Source organism: Petromyzon marinus, chromosome 45, assembly GCF_048934315.1.
Source record: "Petromyzon marinus isolate PM22_M1 ecotype Great Lakes invasive population chromosome 45, UKy_Petmar_22M1.pri1.0, whole genome shotgun sequence".
Taxonomy (NCBI): Eukaryota; Metazoa; Chordata; class Hyperoartia; order Petromyzontiformes; family Petromyzontidae; genus Petromyzon; species Petromyzon marinus.
Window position 1 is genome coordinate 1,107,953 of NC_133711.1, and position 290 is coordinate 1,108,242.

Sequence of the window (290 nt, forward strand, 5' to 3'; positions counted from 1 at the left end):
AGCGAGTTACTCGCTTATCCACTAAGTCTTCGAACTTCAAAGCTCTTATAAATTCACACTTTACCTGCCAAAGAGCTGTTCCACGGCTCACACGAGTGAACCGGTCTGCCCTTTGCATCCACGTCGTAACAATTAGCTCGTTATTTTTCACTACCTTTTCAGTTTTCCAAAAACACTCCAAGCTGCTCTGGCCCACCTCTAGGTATCATCTTTTGATTGCGGTCTGCCCTCAATTGCTCATATTCACGTAAAAAATTCAAAATAATAATGAACACAGCTCAACATGCAAC